The following is a 14,680-nucleotide window of genomic DNA, read 5'->3' as shown; positions in this document are numbered from 1 at the left end:
GACAAGTGATCTATCACCAACAGCAGAGTATTTTAGAATAGATTTTAAAACCAGCAGACTGCTTTCCTCTGAACCCATTAGTGCACTTTACTCGGTGCTGTCAAAGTGTCTGGAAAGGCACAGTAGCTGGGAAGAAATCCACAACACTCCTGACATAAGGAGCTTTCACTCTGAAATGGAGTCACACTGAGAATACAGTTACAAAACTTGGCAGATGACCACAGGGAACGAAGGACAACATCACTGCGCTGAAATCCACATTCCTCAGATGGAAAATTAAAATAACAAAAATGTCACAGAAACAAGAAAAAATTGGAAACAGTCTTCAGAGCACTGACCAAATTTTTTCAGTCTAACCTAAATAATTGCAGGGTGTGTTTCCATTAGATCTTCAAGTATGAAAGTCTGGATGTAGGTAAAGTCTGCTATTTATTGCAGTAAGACAAAACTACATTCTATTGCTGATGTGGAATTAAGCAATAAAATGCAGATTCAAAATGAGATTAAGACTAATAAACATTCTAACAGAAAAATGCCTTTTTCAGTACCATCCTCATATAGCAAAGTAGTAACAATTTGCAGTAATTCAATTGCAGAATCAAAAGCCTCGTGCCCTTTCAAGATACCTTTATTCTTTTTAAAATACATGTCTTGACAAAATGTATGTTGAAGTTTTGGAGTTCCCCCCCACCCTGCATTAATTTTTTGCCAGATCAACTCAGAAGCAAATGAAGCTGTTTTTACAAGCAAAAACTAAACTCCTACAATGGAATGCAATGAATATGTACAAAATATACAGTATTTACAATATTAAACAGATATTTACAACTAGCAAACAACACAAAAACCTTCCTGGTCAAAAAGACCAGGGAAAAAGCCATTCCATTGCCTTGTCCCCTGCCATCCCAAGAGGGGCAGAGAGAGAAAGCAGTGGGTTAGACTTAGTCAAGGTCAGCCAGAAGCACATTATCTCTCCCAAGCGAAGCAAAGACAGCCAAGATCAGAAGAAAAAGAAGGTAAGAACTGTTACGGTACAGCTCCTCTTATTCCAGATATTTACCCAATGAATTTGTTCAGTATAATCTTTTGCTTTCCTTTGTACACCCAACAGTGATTCATTTATATTTTTCTACTTTTCTGCTCGAAATCTGCAGCTAAATTTTAAAGGCATAGCCTAAAACCACCACAGAAGTGTTCCTGCTACGAGCAAGTGTAGTGGAGCAGTTTTATTGTAACATGCTAAAAGAACAATTTGGAGCAAGTTCTCACTCCTACAAAGAAATTCTAAGTGCAAAAAAAACAGTCCTCATTTTGGGGCTCAATGTGTCAAAGTGATGGCCTTGTTTTTCAAAAGCTATCTGTCAGATGGCTTCAAAATATATACAGGTTAAGGTTTGGTTCAAAATATTCTGAAGTCAAATGAAATCTAATCATTTCAACATCCTTCATTTTCACCATCAAATGAGAGGAGATGTTTATTCAGCAGTTCTTTCACACGAAGTGAAAATACATAGTTCTCAGGTGGCTGATTTGCTAAATGGACAGCTACAAGCTACACAAGAATACAAACAGTATGATTTACATAAAACTTTCCTGAGTTGTGCAGCTCTGCAAAACAATCCTCTGAACTAGCTTATCAAATGGTCAGCATTCCTAAAACTTCCAACACTTTTTTTGAACTACCAAACAAACTACCAAAACAAGCTATGGTAACAGCCCTCTACCTCTGAACTGACAAGTTACAGGTACTTTACTGTGAGTTTAACCTTACAAGTGTCATTTTGCATTCAAGGCCCAGATTAGGAAAAGCCCTAGAATCAGTCTTAGCCTTCCCCAATACAGTTCATATAATAAACATAATTCATAATATCTACTTAATAAAATTGGAAGCATAAACAGTCATGAAATTCTGTTTTCGAAACACAATAGAAATCAGAGTCTGCAACACAGTTGTGAACCTGTGTTTTTTGCTGGAAGACACAAAATGTGTGTTGATTTTAAATGGTTGGAATCTGGTCAGAAGACAACCCTTCAGTGCCAGCTCCAAGGCTCAGCCATGCCCACTGGCACAGAACTTTAGGATTTTTACAGTCTGAGTTCACAGGAGATTTTCAAGGTCTTACGACACTTTGCACATTAGAGCTTTGAGTTTTTTCGTTGTTTATTATCACAAAAGGTCTATTAAATGGTGAGTATTATTATATTCTATTGTGTTCTGTTCTATTCTAGTCTATATATCCCTGATTCAGGAAACAGCACATGTATTCGAAGCTGTCAAGATGGTGGAAGTGTCAAAACTTAAAAATCACAGAATTTGCCTAGATTGGGAAAGATCTCTATGATCATTGAGTCCAATCATTAGCCTAACACTGACAAGTCCCCAACTAAACCATATCCCTAAGCACTACTCTACACAGACAGCTTCACAGAAATTAATCATTCCCTACTCAAAATACACAGAGATCAGAATGGGGTGCAGAGGCAACTTTCTTTCTTTCCACTGTTGTGTTGAAGCAATATTGCTTCTTTTTGTGTTTAAAAATGAAGCTTCAAATCCTTGGCCAAATTTAAAATAATGTTGAAGTGTTCAAACCTGAAGATGGATTTCTCTTTAAAAAATGACCTCCAAGGTGTCTTTCACAACAGAGCACACAATGTGACTACCTCTTGGCTCACTGTCATCCTTCAAAAGCACTTTCTAATGTGATAACATAGTTCAGACTGTTAGCAAATAGAGTACTGTAACATATAGTTATGTTCTGGATATTGAAAGAGAGGGACATCAAAGAAAGCAAGACAGAATTAGAGGACAACAATAAAATGAACAATGCCTGAATCTATTTTTTTTTTTTAGTAAAACACAGGACATACATCAATTGACAAGGCAAGTGAAAAAAGGACCTGTATGACTTACAAATCAGTAATTCATAAATAAAATGAAAGGAACTTCTAGTAAAAATCACTTAGTATTCATAACAACAGAGTATTGGCAGAACAGACCAAACTATCCACGGTGTAACCGTGTTTTTATACAATAAAAATCTTAAATTCAGAAAACATGCATCTGCTAAAAACCATACCTGCTTTAATGTACTGATCTCTGTCAGCAAAAAGCATAGAAAAAGCATAGGTCTCATACTACTGTTCACCACTTCAGAAAGTGTTGATAACACCATAAATATGTCAGGACAGGGTATTACTAACTCTAGAACAGAAAGTGCTCTTACCTCCTGATCACAGTAAGTTCTGCTGAACACTGCTGAATGCAAACCCACCACTTTTGTAAGTATCAACCTCAGAAACATCACCATTCTGTCTTCATTTAAATGGCATTGGAGCAGTCTAGGCCACTTCAGCTCTTCAAGAGACAACTGTCATGATACCTACTACTCATAGGAAAGTTGCACCCTTGTCACCTCAAATGAAGCATTCCCTTTAAAACAAACAGCTATAGAACCCCTGTCTGATTTATTGTGGGGACCATGAGTGCAAGAAGCCAAGGACTAACACAACTTGTTATGAGACAGCCATGGCTGCTACTGTAAGCAACAGATGATAATGTGCAATAATGGTTATGTGTAGTAATAGTAATATTGAAGTGACACTTGCAGTGAGGTTTTGGTAAACAACAGAGGGTTAGGAGATTGAGTTCTGGCACCTGTGGAAATATCTATGCTCTGACTTTGCAGTTCTTCATTACAGCACAATGGCATACACCAACATGTACCACAGCTTGTTTTAAATTGTGCATACCATACACTCATCATTGCTTGAATTCAGATACTTCTTTATTTTCTATCATTCCATTCTCAAAAGATTTATTTCTCTAGCAAAAGCTAGAGATTTTAGGGATCTACAAGACAGGACGGACAGTTGAACATTTCATATATATATATATATGTATATCAGCATAGCTGTCGTATTATAAAAGAATAAGCACTAATCCTTTAAGGAAGCTGATCTATTTGGAGTGATTTATTGTATTACAAACAACCCCTGAGGAGAGATTTACTAAGATCTTGGTGAAGAAGGAAAAAAACAGGCTAGCTTTAGACAATTCCCCCTCACATCAAATTCTCCTTTGGTTGCCTCAAGTCAGTGGCAGCCTCAAGTTCAGGGACACAAGAAGAAAAATATGGTTAAAATAATTTCTACAGATTTCTGTGTATTGTAAGAGCCACACCTCAGTCCCACATGGGCTACCTCATTTCACCTCATATTTTGCAGGCCTACAATCCAGATTTATTTCAGCATCTCTAGAGGCAGACCACAATCATCACACATGGCCCACAATGCCTCTGAGGATTATACTACCCTAATTTCCATGCTGCCACAGAACAATGCTTTCTAGTGTAGCTGCAAGGATGACTCTCCCACAGCAGGCTGAAGTAGAAATTGGCAGACATCAGACTGCAGTTTCAGCACCTGATGTGCAAGCATTAAACAAAAATCAAGCCATGAATAAGATACTAAGTGCAATCACAAGAAACAGCTATTCAAAGACTTGACCATGAAAGCACACTGAGTTATCACATTGCACTGCCACTTCCAACTATGGATCCAATTTGCTCAGCTCCACTGGGAATATTTGTATGAGGTTTGGTAGACATGTAATGTTTTAATGACTGTGTCATATAATTCTAGTCTGTAAAGAATAAATTAAATAAATATGCACAGTTGCCCCACAGTATCATTAAGCCTACTGCAATTGACACTCAGTGCCAGTAATATTTTACAAACTGCTGATAAAGCCAGCCAGAAACTCCAGCAGTTACAAAACATTTCAGCAGAAACCTGCTTTCCTCCCCACTGATTTCAAAACATTTTTGCAAAAGAAAATACAAGAAAATCAGCCATTTCAAAAGGATGCAAGTCATCAGAAGCTTCTCTAAATGGAATTGACCTGATTTATAAAATTCCTTAAAAAAGGCTGCACTGGCCCCAAACCCTTTGTATTACACCATTTTTGTTGACTGTCACGATCCTCCCAGTAATGAACTGAGACTCCAAAATCCTACTATAGGCGTATTTTGTTATATATTGCTCATCCATAGAAAAACAGAGCATGTAGTCAGCCTAGAAAAATAACATCAGACTTTGTATGCACTAGCTTTATTTTGCTTAAAAGATCAAAGCATGAAAATTTCCTCACAGGATCACAACAATGCACCCTCTGAATGATAAGTACAGCACTAAGGATGTTAACCCTCTCCTGTTGAACAGCGTAGTTATTGAGTAATCATACACTGCCTCTGAGTTAAAAATCATGCTGACAATGGCATCATAGCTTCTACAATAACTCCAAAATCTCAGGAGATGACAATCCTAAGTATGCCTCTTTGTCTTCACAACTTTAATCACAGCGGCAGCACAATTCCATGTTTGGAACAACATCACAGTTAGTCCTGTCCTCATCCATCTTGATCCACTCTCAAGAAGAAAGCAATTGGCTCTGGAGTGTGTTTTGGGTGGCTTGTTGAGGTTTTTTTCTTTAAAGTCATTGTGTGTTGGTTGAGAGCTATGCTTGAGACATGTACTGAAATAAAAGTCCTCACTAGAGGTTACAGCAATAGGATATTCAATTCATTTAGCTGGGCTCAATTTGATTTTTTGTTTCTTTAAGCTTTTTTTTTTTTTTATAGGTGCATTCTTAATGAAACAAAAAGGCTAAACTTACACAGTCAATTAGCTGCAAAGTTAACTGGCTTTGAAATATTCAAATGAAATATATTATTTTACACCAACACACATAACCACTACACAAAATATCACATGAATGTGAATGAGAACTGATCCACAAAGTCTTTTTTTTTAACCATTGTATTATGTTAGGCTAAAAATGACAATGTCTAAACCTTTATGCTTCTGACATTCTCAGAATCCTTCATAATATAGACTTTCTTGTAGCCAGGGAGAACTGTATTTACCTAATAACCACGGGTAAAGAAGAACTGAGGCAAATGCATTTATAAATAGAAAAGTATGGAATAGTTACAACATACGTTAACTGGAAGAATAAATCTTTCAGTAAGTGTTTAATGCAAAGTGTTAGTACAAATGAGAATGAAGACCATTGATAATACAAGGAGGGGGAAAAACACAAGAGAGAATCAAACTGGATTCATAGATAGTTATTGATTCAGGACTTTGAATTGTTTCACAAATACAAAACCCCTTCCCAATATTTTTATGCTACTTTGATTGCCTAAAGGAAGAAAGAGCTTTTCTTCAAGAAATCTCCCAGTTCCATTATCTGGAATAAATGTACACAAGGTACAAAATGTGTCTCAAGTATAGAGTGAAATCAAGCAATGTGTAACAGGAGCTTTTCTGTAGCCTAGTGAATTAAATACAGACATTACCACTGATAGCTGCGGACTTCATATCACAGCTCCACAACAACACTGCTGGTGGCACAATTCAGGAATACAGGTAAGACACAGACTCATTTGGTAAACAAAACAACCCAAGTGTCATCCAAGTCAAAACTACAGTCCATTTAAATCAAACCTTCATCACAGTAGAGAATACAGTGACAAGTAACTTGTCTCTGAATTGCTCTCCTTTTTGACAAAGATCACAAGCTTCAACTATCACTTTCAGGACTGCTTGGTGTCTAGATGCAGTGCTTCATATCTCACAGCACATGTAGGATTCACAGTTTCAGAAACAGGGATTACTGTGCAGGTGATATACAGACAGATTGCCAAAGGAAAGGCTTCATGCTGTTCTCCAGTATCTTTTGTCTAACTAACGGATCAAGTTTTACTGTATTCAGAAGATGCTCCTTGGTCTATTTGTCTAAAGAAAGATAAAATGTGATCAGAAGGATAAATGAGAAATGGCATAAAAAAATGGAGAAAAGGTGTAAAAACCCAGGAAAAATAACTCAATCCGAAATACATATGGTAGGCAGAATGACTAAGCATACAAACTGAAGGTAGATTATTTCAATTAACATCATCTGCAACAGAGAGTAAGGGGGGGAGAAACAAACAAACAAAAATTTATCAGCAGCATGTGGCAGGATAATATATCAAATTCCTCTGCATACAAATTACTGATTAGAGTGTAAAATGTTTATTTATCATAGATTTAACTGACAAGATTACATACTGCAGAATAAACAGTCGTACCAGGACCTCCCACTGATATGGAAACAGATTAAAAATAATTCTGCAGTAGAAGCAGCAAAATGAAATCACTTACTGTTAGTGTTGCATTGCTGAAACTATCTGAAGAGTTAGCCCTCTGGAAACATATTTTTCTATCAATAATTGACAGCTGATACAGTTTCAGGCAGTGCTGGTACACCAGGGAAATACTGCAGCGGCAGCTTCTTCAGGTTTAGCCTCTCTATAGCAGTTTTTAAAAGATCTTTCTTAACCCCTTCTAGGTATTTTCTCCCTGTGTTTTAGGTTAAAAGAGAAAGGCATAATACATGTTATAAGAAAAGAATGCATTATTTCCCACTTAAGACTGTGACAAGAGCTGTGGGAAGAAAGCAGTGTACGATTTAGTCATAACAATAAGCTACAGAGAAGTAAAATCTAAAACTAGAAAATGATTCAGTGACTAGGAAGGAGTTATACCAGAGACACGAGGTATGTAACCAGAACAATTTCTCCAAATGTAGAGTTAAGAGGTCAAGGCCACAGTATCATAAAATCGTAGCAGAGAAGTAAGCTAAAGAAGATTAATAGTTCAGAATTTGCCATTAAGAAAAATGGTTATGATTCTCTTCCAGCCTTTTCCCACTCAGAGCCTATCAGGCCACACCTGGAATACTGTTCAGTTTTGGTTTCCACTATACAACAAAATATGTGGACAGGTTGGAGAGAATCGCGAGAAGGGCCACAAAGATCATGGAAGGACTGGGAAGCCCACCATCTGAAGAAAGGCTGAGAGAACTGTATTTGTTCAGCCTGGAGAAAAGGCTTAGAGTAGACCTTATCACCAGGTTTTAGTACTTAAAGGATGTCTATGAAGAACATGGAGACTCCCTTTTTTTACAAGGAGTCATGTGGAAAAGAGAAGTAATGGGTACAAGTTACTGCTGGGAAGATTCCAGCTGGAAATGGGGAAAATTTTCACAGCAAGGGCAATCAGTCATTGAAATAATTTCAATAGGGATGATCCTTGAGATTCCCTCCAACCTGATATTCTGTGATTATGTACTTTGGGGTTTGAAATCAAACCTATTTGGTTTCAGCCAAGCCAGAAATGAAGTTTTATAGAGCAATTTTTAAAGCAAATGAAATCTTAAGTGATGAAAAGAGAAATACTACTTTTTTTCCTGGGGTAATTCTTTGTGTATTCTGAAACCTATTCTATTCTGAAACCATTCATATCTCTTAAATTTGGTTGTTTTCTTTTAAATGACCATTTATATCAATGATAAACTGTATTCTGACATAATGTCACAAGATAACTTTTCTTTGTCATATTATTATTCTTTTCATTAAGAAAAGATAGCTCTAATCTGACAGCTCAGTACTTTTTAATATGGGTGGACTGTGAACCACAGAGGCCACCTGAAAATAAAAGGTTTGGAAAATTATTTTGGGTTCATTCTTCTCACACAGAAAAATTAAAAACAAATGAACAAACAACACTGCACTCCACTGTCTTCTGTCAGTTTTACAGCAGTCAAGCCCATTGCATGTGCCAGGCATGACCAACTGCACCACTACTGTCATACCTGTCCTACAAAGATGGAGTACTGTGGAGAGTCAGATTCTAGTGAGACAGAGAAGGATATATTCACATAGCTGTAGTACTGTACTTTAGGCAGAATGAAGCAGGGAGCCAAAGGTGCAAAAGCTACAATATATGTAAAAGATATTTCCTCTTACTTCCTCCCTCTTAGTTTCTGAATTTTGACCGTAGGTGTTCTCTCTGAAGTGCAAAGAAAACCTCTCTTGCTTGTCCATTTGAGGGAAATAGAAGAATCAAACAAATGTGCATATTTGCACTGTACATACAAGGAAATAAGGTTCTGAAAATTTGACAGCTCTACCACAGTTTGCTGCCATTTCCCCCGTTCAGTAGTACCATGGTTCTCCCTTTCAGATAAACCACTTTGGAAAAATACTACAACAAAATGCCACAGATTACATTTCAAGCACATTTAGTCCTCAAATATAAAAACACAACAGTGGCTTGATCTGTGTAACTGTAGAGCCCTACAATGTAGATTTTGAGCCGTTTTTTCTTCACAGACAGCCTACATATAGTCAGTGTAGGCAGCTGCAGGTATACAAATTGTAGAGGTATAATGTTGGCGAGATGAATCCCACCAAGTATGAAAATCTCACTCTACTTCAACAGAAAACAAACCAACCAAACAAACAACATGGCTCATACAATTAGGTACGCCTTCCAAAATGCAAGAGGGCTTTGAAACAGTGGAAATGGCACCCTGGCCTGTATCAGGAACAGTGTGGGCAGCAGGAGCAGGGAGGTCATTCTGTACACCACAGTGGTTAGGGCACACCTTGAGTACTGTGTCCAGCTCTGGGCCCCTCAGTTTAGGAAAGATGTTGACTTGCTGGAATGTGTCCAGAGAAGGGCAACAAAGCTGGGGAGGGGTTTGGAGCACAAGCCCTATAAGGAGAGGCTGAGGGAGATGGTGTTGCTTAGCCTGGAGAAGAGGCTCAGGGGAGACCTTCTTGCTCTCTACAACTCCCTGAAGGGAGGTTGTAGACAGGTGGAAGCTGGTCTCTTCTCCCAGGCAACCAGCAACAGAACAAGAGGACAGTCTCAAGCTGCAGCAGGGGAGGTTTAGAGTGTATGCTAGAATGACATTCTTCATAGAGAGAGTGATTGCCCATTGGAATGGGCTGCCCAGGGAGGTGGTGGAATTGCCATCACTAGAGGCGTTTAGGAGGAGACTTGATGGGGTGCTTGGTGCCATGGTTTAGTTGATTAGGTGGTGTTGGATGATGGGTTGGACACAATGATCTCAAAGGTCTCTTCTAACCTGGTTTATTCTATTCTAAACTAGAAATTTATAGGAGAAACTCAGTACAACCAACTGTAGCACAATTTCCTGCAGAAGCACAGAAGTGGGAGTGAGATGTGGACATCTCTCCTGAAATCTCTTTCCACAGATGTCTTTTCCCTATGGCTCCTCATACTGCTTGGTTTTAACTTTCTTATATCCAGCTACTGTAGAGTCAGTCTCAACTGGGTCATTAATCCATCCTCAAACACCATTATGCATGCATGCCCCACAAATGAGTGAATGGTATTTCTTCTTTATCAATGAAACTAAATGGTGCACTATCTGCATCAGACATTTCCAAACATGCACTCACAAGAATCTTTTTTATTATTTCTCATTTATTTTATTTAATTTTCTCAGAAAATACCAAATACTTGTTTTCTATATGTGTTTGTATTCCTGAGTGCTGCTTTCAGCAGAAAGGCCACAATGTCCTTTCATTTTCTCTTCACACCCAAAGACAACAGAGGAAAGTAACATATAGGCTATTTAAAGCAACTGCTTGGAGTCATTAACTGCAATGTTTCTCAAGTGGTGTCCAGAATTTCAAATCTAATGCCATATCATTCCCTTGTTTCTATTTTTCACTTGTGGATACTGCTCTAGGTCAACATCCTAGAAGATTCCCCACTCTGCTAAAGACCTTTCAATAGTCCACAACAGCACTGATTCCTGTCTCATCACGCAGCAACACTTTATTTTACATACTGAATATATCCTCTCCATCCTCAGAAACATTCTTTTCAGTAAACGCTTTCGCTTTTAAACTGGTACAAAATGTACCAAAGTCATGTTCTCATATCATTCTTGTTCACTTTTAAGCAAAAAATATCTTATTCAAATTAATGCCTAATTGTTAATGCTCACTAGTAATTTATAGTCTTTCAGAGACTTCAGGTTGACACAAAGATAAAAAGTTAGGATAATATTATATTCCTCTAAAAAGCCACATGCAACAAAATGTATTACATGTATTTCACATCTCTTCCATCAATAATTCATATAAAATGTCTTAGCACATTTTTTCCACCCCCCCACACAACCAAAATAAGCTTGAAAGGATAAAACAATATAACAAGTTCACAGAAATTTCATGTTCAATGAACATTAAACACACAACAATCACCCACAAAAGCAAAGAAAATGAATACTTCCATCACATAGCTCTATTCTGTGTTTTTCAAAAAGTCCATTCTGAGTAAGAAAATAAGAGCAATTTCCTCATCATATCTCACAACCTTTTGTCCTGTCAGTCCACTCTTTTTTGTGTTCATACTAGATCTTTGCGTCTTCACCTGCATGAATTCAGTATTAAGCATCTGATCTCATTTTGCCATGCTATATTCCAGTGATTCCACTGCACACTACAGGCATATTACTGTGCTGGTTTTCAAGAGCTAAAAATAAAACAAACACATGTCAACCCAAGGACAAAGTTGGAAGGAAACATACTTTAATGTAACCAAAGAATATATTTAGCATTTTGCTACTAAGCAAGGATGAAAATCAGCTTGTCAACACATCACTATGTCTGCGAAGCCCACACCCCACTCAATTCTTTCTGCAGCATTTATTATATATGAGAAGTGGATCTAGTTGTCTTTTTTTTTTCTTTTTAAAGAGTGACTGTCAGGACTGTCATTACTGCTGGCCAGAAGGGGCTTCTGAACTGAAGTATAAAGCACTTCCATCCTTTTAAGCAATTTTTCTATCAATTAACAGTAATGTAGCCATCTAAGGTGTTTTTGAGCAGTGGTGCATATTAGGCTTCAACCTGGAATCCTTCCAAAATCAAACACAAACATAAGTGGGAACTGGCATGCAACTCATGCCACATAAAGGGAAGTGAAAAGTGAGTGCTAAATCGAAATACTGTTTCCTTTTGTAATTCTTCCACTATTACTGTTAATTTGAGCTCTCCATAAAGCAGTACTGCTTCTGTTTCCCCAGGTGAATGCTCATGAAAAAAAAAAAAAACCAACAGAATTTTATTCTTAAATATTTTCTCTGAAGCAAAGGTCATTTTTAACTGAATACCTGTATTTTTAACATTTTTAACTATTTGAACTTACATTTTTAACACTGGGAAAAGAAACATTGCAACTGTATACAGTGGGTTTCATTCTGGAGATCCTGTATTCTGACTAAAACTGATATTGAAGGCAAGAACTATTATGCGTGCTTAATTTAATCCTTCAAAACACAAACCCAAGTTTATTCTGTGATGTCTGATCTTGTTTCTTGGTGTATGGAAGTCAAGGCAAGAGAAAAACCTGTATAAATTAATGTGGTAGCATTTGAAAACTACTCTGTACAGCTGCATGAAAATTTAAGAGAGAAGGCAAGAAAGAACACTGGGAACAAGTACAAAGCTAAGACTTCAGTCCCTACAGAATCTGCAGGCTCCTGCATCCATCAATACAAAGAACAGTATCCAGTAGACTAAGGCATTATGAAACCTGATCTGAAAGAACTTCTGGCTCCAAGAGCAGTGGCTACTATGGAATTGGAGGATGTGCTTTAATACCCAACAGAGTTACAAAGCTTTTTCTCCTGTATTCATTCTCAATTACAGAGGATTGTCTTGCCCACCAGCGTAGTAGACATCAACAAACTCCAGCCTAAATTTAAAATACATTAGTATTTTAAATATTAATGCTAAAAAGGTTCATTGGTTCCAGTAAACTTTAAAGGAAGATCATCATGTCTGCAAAAGGAGTATCTACAAAGTACCATTCTGGCAGAATTTTAGGTATGCATTAATAAAGCTCTGAAGAGCTTCCTTGTGCTTAATAAGGACCACTTGAATCCCACTGCCGGAAGTCAAGCAGCCCAAATTAACTTCCTAGGTGTGTAGAAAATAAAAGTGAATCTGAGACTAATTATTCCGAAGTTCCCAAGGGAAAAACAACATTCAGCTCAAATCCGGTGATATTTTCCATGAATTTTCTTAACTGTGACAGTTTGTATGCCTCTTTCCAAATAAAACTAATTCCCACTATTTACATACAGACTCTAGTCCTCTTTTAGGAAAACACATCTATTCTCTCCCCACCACCACCCCCAAATCATTATAGAGTTACTGGTGTCAACAACAGATGATGAAAATACCTCATCAAAATGATTTGACAACCATCCATCTTTTTCATCTGGGCCTGATACAAAGCCTACTGAAACAATTCAGTGTCCTATGATTTAGGATTGGCTCAGAACTCACAACATTTCAAGGCAGTGACAACATGCAAATTTCTGCAAAGGTTTGCATGAATTTGTAGAGAAGGAAAATCAGCACTATTGGTTTAACTGTGTCTTTAGACTGATAAAATCATAGCACAAAACTAAAAAAACATTAGTGACTCAAATATCTTACAACACATTCTCGTGCCTTTTTTTAAGACATGACGGAAGCTTTATAAAAGTAGATGCAAGGTAGCTTGGTCAATGTTATCAATTTCTCTATTTCAGACATTTAAAGATTTCATATCAATTTTCATTCTTTTCTAAGGATCTCTATCCTTAAATTAATGTGTTTTCAATTCATGAGACATCTGCCAAGTAACGAATGCAAAAACACTCCTTAACACAACATTAAAACATAGGGAAGGGGGAAAAAAAAAAGATAAAGCCCCACAACAGTAGAAAATGTGGAAGTTCAATAAATTAATCATTTGCCATATGTATTCTACTGAGAATTTTTTAAAAATTAGAATAATATCCACAGATGGAGATTTATATCAAGAAATCATATTTCAGTCTTTCCTGATGCTGACAATTCAGAGTAAGCACACTGGGCAGTCAGTATGAGTCTGCCACATTTCACCTTCAAAGTTTTTATGCGTTTCATTATCAACATACAATACTGTAAAGATCTTGGAAAGAATCCTAACTACAAAACAGTTCTTCACAACTTAATCTCTGTTGCCACTTTAACAGTCAGCTTTGGAAGAATGTAGGAACAAAGACTCATTTAAGTGCAGACCTGAGCCTCAGATTACTAAAATGATTGCTAGACTACTGGAATAATTTCCTAATAACTGCTAACAGGCTTCATCTCCTGGCCTCTTCTAACATTTCCAAATTGCTGGTCAGATCCCTTCAGATCTGTGGCATGTATGTAAACCTTCAAAGATACAGAAAGAGGGCCTTTCTCTAAAAACAAAAAAGTGACAATCATTGTTCTAGACTTTCTTGCATAATATTGCCATGACCTGCAGGTACAACACTCTTTCCTTATAAAAGAAATTCCATATTCTGTATGAAAAGCTCATGCAATTTTCTGAAACTTTGTAACATTTGTCTTCAGAGAATCTGGCTTCAAAAATACTTCTGTATATCAGTGTAGACATTATATTTATTCACCACGTAGGAAAACCTATACATATCCTATTTCTACTAAAAACTACATTCTAGTACTTAAAACAGGGGCAAAAGCTTCTACTGATACCAAGATACTGTATATTTTGAGATTCTGTAGAATGTGGAGGACAACCAATTCCCACACACAAAAAAAGTGTTTCTAGTCTTTTAGTTGTGAAAACAACCAGCAGGATTTATCTGTGTATTACTACAGATAGGTGCTAACATCCTAGTATCTAAAATTAAGAAAGGATTTAGGCAGAAAACACCCCTCTGAACCACAGGGGTGTTTGCTGGGTTGGTTTAGAGTTTTTCTGA

The 14,680-nt window shown here is 37.1% G+C and overlaps 1 protein-coding gene across 2 annotated transcripts in view; it reads right to left on the bottom strand.

Moving 5' to 3' along the window:
- TTLL7 (tubulin tyrosine ligase like 7) overlaps window positions 1-7,404 on the bottom strand; it is a 67,516-nt gene extending 60,112 nt beyond the window's left edge. For both annotated transcript variants that reach the window (XM_054165713.1, XM_054165715.1), the window contains exon 1: window positions 7,210-7,404. The gene's annotated coding sequence lies outside the window, so the exon portion shown is untranslated. The remainder of the gene's footprint in view (window positions 1-7,209) is intronic.
- Between the last annotated feature and the right edge of the window lie 7,276 nt (window positions 7,405-14,680).

The sequence above is a fragment of the Dryobates pubescens genome, chromosome 11 (assembly GCF_014839835.1).
Source record: "Dryobates pubescens isolate bDryPub1 chromosome 11, bDryPub1.pri, whole genome shotgun sequence".
Taxonomy (NCBI): Eukaryota; Metazoa; Chordata; class Aves; order Piciformes; family Picidae; genus Dryobates; species Dryobates pubescens.
Note: the sequence above shows the minus strand (reverse complement) of the source record. Positions and strands in the feature narration are given on the sequence as shown.